The sequence below is a fragment of the Poecile atricapillus genome, chromosome 9 (assembly GCF_030490865.1).
Source record: "Poecile atricapillus isolate bPoeAtr1 chromosome 9, bPoeAtr1.hap1, whole genome shotgun sequence".
In the NCBI taxonomy this organism is placed as follows: domain Eukaryota; kingdom Metazoa; phylum Chordata; class Aves; order Passeriformes; family Paridae; genus Poecile; species Poecile atricapillus.
In genome coordinates, this window is record NC_081257.1 from 2,341,981 (window position 1) to 2,350,365 (window position 8,385).

The 8,385-nt window shown below is 44.4% G+C and overlaps 1 long non-coding RNA gene across 1 annotated transcript; it reads left to right on the forward strand.

Annotated features, from left to right (window-relative positions):
- Positions 1–295: 295 nt before the first annotated feature.
- LOC131582240 (uncharacterized) lies at positions 296–1,532 on the forward strand. Its single transcript, XR_009278299.1, has 3 exons — positions 296–335; positions 1,032–1,089; positions 1,419–1,532. It is a non-coding gene; the product is annotated as an uncharacterized LOC131582240 (long non-coding RNA).
- The last annotated feature ends 6,853 nt before the right edge of the window (positions 1,533–8,385 follow it).

The window sequence follows — 8,385 nt, forward strand, 5'->3', positions numbered from 1 at the left end:
TTCTGGGCTCTGTTGGGTGGCACAGCCTGTGCCAAGGGACAGCAAGGTGCCTGCAGGCCCCAGCTCTGGGGCAAACAGAGAACGTCCTGGCCGTATCCAGCGTGCTGCCAGCTCAGCAGTGGAGCACAGCACGGGCTCACACTGCCCATTGCTTCCGTAGATGTTATCACAGAAACTGGAGTCTATGTTGAGGATCCCGTGCGCCTGCCAAGAATTGTCTGCCCCAAGGATGTCCGCAGGTCCTGCATGATAGGCACAGTAGTGACACTGTTCACTGTGCCCCTTGTCCTGATAGTCTGCTATTTTGGGATCCAGGAAGTCTACAAGATCAGACGGTAATTTGTTGATTTTTCTCCACAGTTTTCTTAAAACTCTGCTCATAACACTGGTAGCCTGATTCGTAGTCATGCTGCTGTGCACTTGTGGCTAGTCCTTGGTTGCCCAAATAACTCTGCTGAGAGTTCTGCTGCTGCCCAGGCCTTTCATTGGCCTCCTGATTGCTGGGCCTTGTCCTGGGGAGCCCGCTGGGGCTGCAGCCAGTGCTGGCTGCCACTGAGGCTGCCTGGCCAAGAGCAGCTCCATGAGCAGCAGGCAGAGGCAAAGCAAGTTCACAATACTTGACATTCATTTCATGATAGGACAGAGGTTATTTAAGAGCTCATGTAAAGTTTCATGCTAACAGTGATGTTACAGGACAAGAAAATTCGCTACAGTTCAGTGTTAAAACCAATCCAACCTGATGAAGGTTTGGCTTTGGCCTTGAGACTTTGCTCTTTGTGTGAGCCCTGTTCTGGATTGACTCCCAATCGGTCTTGGAGCCAGTTTTGGGTGAAGGCTCATCCCAGCCCTGAGCCTTGGCAGCTTTGGGCTCCAAGGGGCAGCTGAGGCTGCACTGCACGTGACTAGGCCGCAGGGCTCCATTATCTTATTAGGCTTTGAGAAGTTTAAATGACTATATTTTTACTACATAGCTCTGTGTATGAAATTAATTCACTTCTTTTAAAGTTTTTTTAAAAAATCTTCTTTTCCAGTTCTTTCTCCAGTTCTTTGATATAGTTTGTTATTATCCCATGGCAGAATTACAGGACTGTAAGTACTATAAAATGAAATAATTTTTTACATTCTTCTGTCTTTCACAGACTGTTCAAACTTATGTTGGCTTGATGTGACCAACAGAAGAGTTTTGCTCTGCTTTTAATTCAAAGAATGAGCAGAGCTGGAACCCGTTGAAAAGAATCTCTTCCCTTCATAGCTTATGCAAACTACCAGGGGTCTTTTTTTCCAGCTCTGGGCTGGAATTTAAAACTATAACAGCAACAAACACTCCTGTAAAGTAACTGATAGAAATTAGGGATTTGGTCTGTTTGCTCACTAACCCCTGAGCTCCTCAGAGCTGCAGCTCCCTGTTCTCTTTGCAGACAGAGGCTGGCTATGGATGACAGTCGTGCGTCTGGCCTGCTGCTCAGCACATCCACACAGGAGCTGAGGGATCATCCTTGCACAGCCCATCCTGGAAGAGGAGAGTTCTTTGATAAATCTGACACCGTTTGATGGCATGGCAGCAGAATAAATTGGTCCTGTTCCAAGCCCTTTACATTTTGCTGTGTGTAATGGAGACAGGAACTACAAGTTTCCTATTCATGCACAATTTGCTGTCTGAGAGCACACAGTCCTCAAGGTCACAGGGGTTTGCAGATCTGTGTCTGAGATGACTTTAAAAACAAAACTGACCTTTATGTGCAACACCTGTGCTTCAAAACTTTGCAATACAAATCACAACCTGATTCCAACTGTTAAGTGGGAAAAAACTAAATCAAAGAACAAAAGCAAAACTCTTACCCCACAAAAGAGACAAACAAAACAACCACTAAAAAAAAAACAGAACCAACGCCAAAAGCCCCACAAATCCAGAAAAAGATCAAAATCAGGTGAAGGAGGCAGAGATCCAAGAGCAACAAATGGGCAGAGGAACTATAGAAAAGACAAGTAATAAGAAGGGACAGATAAGTGGCTATGGCACCAAACTAACCACAGGATCTGAGATACTGTTCTCAGCCTTCTGAAAACAATCTGACACAAAAATAAACAGAAAATAAACGATGATGTCTGTGATAATGGGGCTCTGCATGTTTATCTTTAATCTATCCACTGTGTGTAAGTTCTGTTTTCCTTGTTAAGTCACATCATCTGGCAAGGCTGTTTTTCTGTCCAAAGGAAAAACACTGCACTGGAAAAAGGAGGCCAGCTTGGAAAATACTAAAAGCAAGAGTTAAAAATAATATATTGTTTGGTTGGTTTGCTGTTTGCTCGTGGATTTTTTGTCTGTCTTTGAAAGCAGCTCCTTGGATGTTAATGCAAGCAAGAAGTCCTTTGTAAAGGGCTGTCTTTGCAAAAAACCTGCCACTTCTGTGATGCCAGACAGAAACAGCTTCCCTTGGGCTACAGCTGGGAGGCGTGAAAATGTGTTCCAGAAACTGGTGATATGACAGAGTCTGATGAACACAATTTAATGTCATGAACTGCAAGATGTAAGTTACCTGATAAAAGAATCGGAGTATTTCTACGGCAAGCAGCAGGAAAGGGCTGTGCATTGGAATGACAGGAAGCAGCCCCAGAGTGCATGATGGACAAGTTTCCCAGCCAAAGCAGACCAGAAGCACTGGGAGCACAAAGGGACACAGCCAGGAGGCCCAGCAGCTCCTTGCTGAGGGCCCATTTCAGGCAAAGACTGGCACTCAGAATATTAAATCCATTACAAATAAAAGGGTGGGGGCAGGCAGCAGTGAGGTGGTCTCAAAGGTTCAGCTCTGCACTCTGCTTTTGTCACCAGTATTCTCCTAGTTCCTGTGTTGGTTTTCCTAGAGAATTTGTAGCCAACAGAGCTTCCAGTCCCTTTGATCAAATCAGTCTTAAGAGCAGTTCAAGGCTGTGTCAGTCATTTAGATGTGAGCACTGACAGGGCTCCAGGCAACAAAAGAACATTAACTGCAGGCCACCCATACAGCATTTCATATTAATGAGCACAAAGCCTTTGTTTTTGCAAACAGAGGGATGTTGGGGGCACTTTTGCACCATCAGGTCGAGGTACAAGGCTCTGGATCTACACGGCACTGTGGTAAGGAGAGGAACACAGGTGGGGACAATCCAGGCCGTTAGCAGTGCCCCCACCCCTTCATTAGGGACATCACAATTGTTTTTTGAGCTCCTAAAGCAGCTGGTGAACAGCTGTTCTTCTTTTCTCACCCCCTGCACACTGACAGGCAAGTTGAACAGAAAATCTGACCCTCCCTCTATAACCTCAGAGCACCAAAGCAAAGAACCAACCAAAAAAAACCCAAAAAAAACCCCAAAAATAAAAGATCACTTAGTGCCCAGGCAGATGTTTTTAAGAGCTTTCTAAGACTGACTAAGCCAGTGCTAACACCATTAATCTCAACAAATATTTTTACTTCTAAAAGTATTGTGCTGAATGAAGTGTCACACATTGTGTGCCTTGCACAAAGCATGGGACGGCTGCTGCCATGCACAGGTGGGTGCAGGGTCAGACCCTTTACCTTCAGAACCAGCCCTGCCTTCCTGAGGGACAGAAATTCATCTGTCAGGATCCCTTGGAGCTTCTGGAGCTGCTCTTGGCTCACCTGTGGATAATTGGGCTTCTGTGGAGAACTTTGAGCTTGGTTCCAGCACATGGGGTCTGCAGAATCTAAGCAGCATCTTTGTGGGGCTGAGAGGAATGACGCATTTGCCTTTACAAACAAGCTGTGGGTCTGCTGAGGAATAAAAATTGGATATTGAAAGAGGAAAGAAACAATGGTGAAAAACCATAAATGCTATAAGAATTAAAAATGAAGAGGGAGAGTTATACATTAGAGGGGAATCTTAGGTACCAGGCACTCTGGGAAGTCTGTACCTGTCAAGTACCTCAGCCAATGGGGAAAGAAAGAGGGATGTGTCACCAGGAATTAGGATATAAAGGAGGCTGCATCCTCCAAAAATTGGAGAGAACCCAGGGGAATGCCCCATGGCCTCTCCCTTTATTCGAATAAAGTGAAAGGACTCCTCTGTCTCCGTTTTGGACATAAACCTCTGGTGTTTGTGCATTAATTTTCCTGACAAATGGCAGCTCTGCCTGGGATATTTCCACCATCCAGGGCGGTGGGCAGTGAGCGCAGCTGAAGGCGCCTCACCCAGTTTTGGTGGTCAGCTGCCCTTGGTGGTGGCCAGCACCGGGCGATGGATTGGGTTCCCGAGACTGTCCAGGAGACAGACGAGAGGTGGACCAGGGGGGTCCATGAAGAGAACACAGGGAAGTACCACTGAAAATCTCACTGGTGAGTAAAATGGGATCTTTGGGGAGCAAACCTGAGAGTGCACCCATGGAGGGTTGCAAAGGTAAAGCTGAGAAGGGCCCCCAGCAAAAGGAATGACAGTCCCATAATAGCCCCCTAAAATCCCTTGGGGAGAATGCTGAGCTCTTGGGACAGATTATGCATTCACCCAGAGGTAACTGGGGAGATAATGGTAAAATATTCTTATTTTGTGTGGCCAGAATATAAGTTGCCAAAGAGGCTTATATGGCTGTCTTATAAAACAAATGGAATTTGTTTGTGTCGAATTTTGTGGAACTAGGTAGAGGAGAATTGGAAAAGATAGATTGAAAGGGAATGTAGATTGATATGGTTTTGACAAGCAGCAGGAGAAATCTATGTGTTAAGAAAAAGAAGAGGAAGAGGGAAACAGTGAAGATTAGGATGTTTTTCAGCACCTTCCCCTGTCTTGTAACCCAGTGTTGCCAGCTGCAGGTCCCCTGTATCCTCAACTTCCAGAGCAAAGGGATCAGGGAAATGCTGTTCCTATGGTCCCACCTGCAAATAATAATGGTGTAGTGGGAGGGGAGCAGCATATCATATCACCCCCTAGAACTAGAAGAGGAGCTCAATTTAGGACATGAGAAGCCCCCCAGACCCAAAGACAGGGGTACACCAGATGCCACTCGGCCAAGTTCCTTTGGGAGGTCAGGGGGGAGGATTTGGCTTTGTAATTGTAGCACTTAGCACCCAGGATATAAGCGGATTGAAAAAAGAATTACCCCCATATTAAGATGATCCCATAGGAGTAGGGAAATGATAGAAGAAGATTTGGGCAATGCAGATTATACAGAGAAAGATTGAGATTTTCTTTGGGGGTTTTGTTTGGGTCATCAGAGAAACGAACGATTTTGCAGAAAGCTCGGCAGCTGTGGGAAGATGAACATCCACAAGCAGTGGGGGGGTCTGGACCTAATGCACCTGCAGTGGATGATGCCAACCCCCAGGCAGAGCCCCAGTGGGAGCCAAATAAACAGGCCAGTGTGGCTCACCTCTGCAATTAGCATGCTTATTTGATTCGGGCAATCAAATCAGCAGCTCCCAGAACTAACAACATAGCTAAGGCTATGTGGTTAGAACAAGAAAAACATGAAAGCCCCTCTCATTGGTTAGAGAGGATTAGGGGTTGTCGTGGTTTTGAACCAGTAATTAACAAAAAAAGGGGAAAAAAAGAATTACTTATTTCTTGCTGTGAGATATGGATTAAAACAAGAGCAAACCAGGCATAAAATTTAAAAGGAATAAAGAAAGTTTATTGACAAACTACAATAATAAGAACACCAGAATAAACTTTTAGAAAAAACTTTTTCATTTCTCACTGCCCATCATTCTTTTGTTCACATGACAACAGAGACAAAAACTTTAGAATTTTGATGGTTTAAACAATCCTAATTCCTTCTATTATATAATATATATATAAAAATATAATATATTATTATTAACATAATATCAATATTAATATTATATTAATAATATTATAGTAATATATATTATATAAATATTATATTATTATATAAGATATTATATTATATTTATATTATATTAATATTATAATATATATATAATATATATATTCCTCAGTTTCTGTAGAGAAACAGAAGTTCCTTTCTGTTAATTTATGGAGTTTCTCACAAGAAAACTATTTTTGTTATAGTTTTCCGTTTCCCTGATATCAGCTGCCCAGAGCTGCTGTTATCAGAGCCCACCCCTCCCATTCCACATCACTCTGAAATGTGTTATAGGTCATTAGTTTGGGGATAGCATTTTTAAGGATAAGTTATTCAAAGGTAAAAAGTATTCTTCATCTGTTTCTGTGAGCTTCACTAGAAAACAGTTTTCTCATTGCCTCTCAAGGCTTCAAATCTCCCAGCACTTCACTATACCACAATTACTCTACTTTTTACTCAAATTTACACTTTGAACACTCTATTCCTCCCCATACTCCATCATGAATTAAAGGAGTTCTTTTCAGGACTTCATTGTCCATCCCCATAGTTTTAACAGAAAGATATTTCAGCTTAATTAAAGCATCTTCTTAATTCTCTACCTTTCTTGAAGCTTTTTTTTCTTTCCTGTCACTGGTAGTTTATAAAGTCTCTTTTCATGTTGATCACTCTCCTTTTCTCTCTCTGGATAAAAAGATTAATCCGCAAGTCTCATCTGGGTAATGAAAGAGTTAAAATCTTGCCCAGGCTTTTGTAGATGGTTCGGTGATCTCTGCTGAACAGGAGCTGGAGCTGTCTGCGATAGAAAGTTCCTCATGGCTGCTCTGGAGAGTGTAGTCGCCGCCCCAGCCTGCTGCAGGTCCAGAGCCTCTCTCCTTCTTCACTCCGCAGTTTCTAGTGAATTTAGTTACAGCAAAACCTGCAGCCGAGCCAGAGATTGGGCCGGGCCAAGCCCCCCGCAGGCCCCATCTCCCGGCCGGGAGATGGGGCAGGCCCAGAGCCCCTCTCCTTTTTTACTCGGCAGTTTTCTGGTAAATTCTATCACAGCAAAACCTGCAGCTAAGCCAGGAACCGGCCTGGCCCGGGGCAAGCCCCCGCAGGCCCCATCTCCCGGCCGAGAGACGAGAGGCGCGGCAGGCCCAGCCCGGCCCCCCCCCGGCTGCGTGGCCTGGGCAGAGAACCGGAGGCCGGCTGAAAGTCTGCTACTTTTTACAGCCAAGCAACAAAAAGAGAACAACAGATTTCTGGTTGTACACTTTAAGGTGGGGTTCACAAGTTGATTCCACTTTTCAATGGCTAAAACTGCTGTCAATTCTCAGCAATGACCGATAATTGGTCAGGAGAAAAGACTCCCGGCAGTCCCCAGCAACTTTAACTTTCTTAAAGGTAAAGTAACCCCATGACAGGGGTGCCTTGCAGAAGCATGGGGGGATGGATCCTGAAGGACCAGCCTTTGACACATTGCTGAAGGTACAATTTGTTATAAGGAAAGTGTTACAAAAAGATCAAGAGTGGCACAATAAGCCTCTAGAGGAATTGGTTAAGAAAACCCAGCAAATATATGTAAGAAGGGATGAGGAAAAAGCAAAGGCTAAGGTGAAAATATTTGCAGACTTTTTGCAACCCCAAATGAATACACCACAGGGTTCAAGGGGTCCCCCGGGGCAGAGGGGATGGGGTTGGCCACAAGGAAGTGGCAGAGGCATTCCCTCCTGGACAGGGAGAGCCGACCCAAACAGCGGCTGGGGAGGAACCAGTGTGCTGCCTGCAAGGCAGAAGGGCATTGGCAAAGGGAATGTCCACAGAAACAGCTGGACCCTCAGGAGGAGGAAGTCCAGAAGATCATGAAAATGGATTGTTAAGAGTGTCAGGAGCTCCCATGATATTAAGGACCCACCACTTTAGAGCCCTTGAGAACTTCTAAGGTGGGTCTGGAGCGAGAGGAGGTGTGTTCTGGTACACACACAAGGACCTCTTGATCCACCTTATATTTTATACCTAAGGGGCAGAAACTGCCAAAAAGATCATTGGTTATTCAAGGAATGAGTGGAAAGGATGAAGCAGTGCATTTTATTCAACCTCTCTTAATAGATGTGCAGGACAGGTTTAAAATGCATAAACTCCTGTTTCTTCCTAATTGTGATTGTAATTTAAGAGGGAAAGATTTGATGGCTAAAGTGAAAATGCAAATTAGGATTGTAAAAAATGACAGAGAGTCCAACACTGTAATATCTTTGTGGAAAATGTCTGAAAAGGCTTATGCTAAAATAAACCTGGAAGTGTGGTGAGACCCAAAGAAATACAGAAAACTTGACACAGAGCCTGCCCAAATGACTTTGAAGCAACCAGGACAAGTGGTGTCTAAAAAGCAATACCCTCTTTCATAGGAGGAAATGAAGGGGTTACAGCCTGTCCTTGAGTCCCCGCTACAAGCAGGTCTTTTAGGGCCGTGTATGTCTCCCTACAACACCCCTATCCTGCTGGTTAAAGCACCAGCTAGAACCTACAAGATAGTGCAAGATTTAAAAATAATAAATGAAATTGTCGGATCAAGGCATCCCACAGTTCCAGAT